Consider the following 206-nt stretch of genomic DNA (forward strand, 5'->3'; position numbering starts at 1 on the left):
TCCACAATAAAATAGTTCTTTATTTTTATCCTGAACAAATATTCCTTCCTTGCAATGGAATATGTTGTTGAACATTACACACATTATTATTGGGTGTGAATGCTGCAAGCATTCGCATCCTATGTTATTGCTAACTTTTATTATCGGGTGTGAATGCTGCCTACTCCACTTTGAAAGCTCACCAGTTCAGCTACAGACTTGATTTA

Source organism: Micropterus salmoides, unplaced genomic scaffold (genome assembly GCF_014851395.1).
Source record: "Micropterus salmoides isolate LMB-PRFRI ecotype aquatic unplaced genomic scaffold, ASM1485139v1 Ms_hic_scaffold_12, whole genome shotgun sequence".
NCBI lineage: Eukaryota > Metazoa > Chordata > Actinopteri > Centrarchiformes > Centrarchidae > Micropterus > Micropterus salmoides.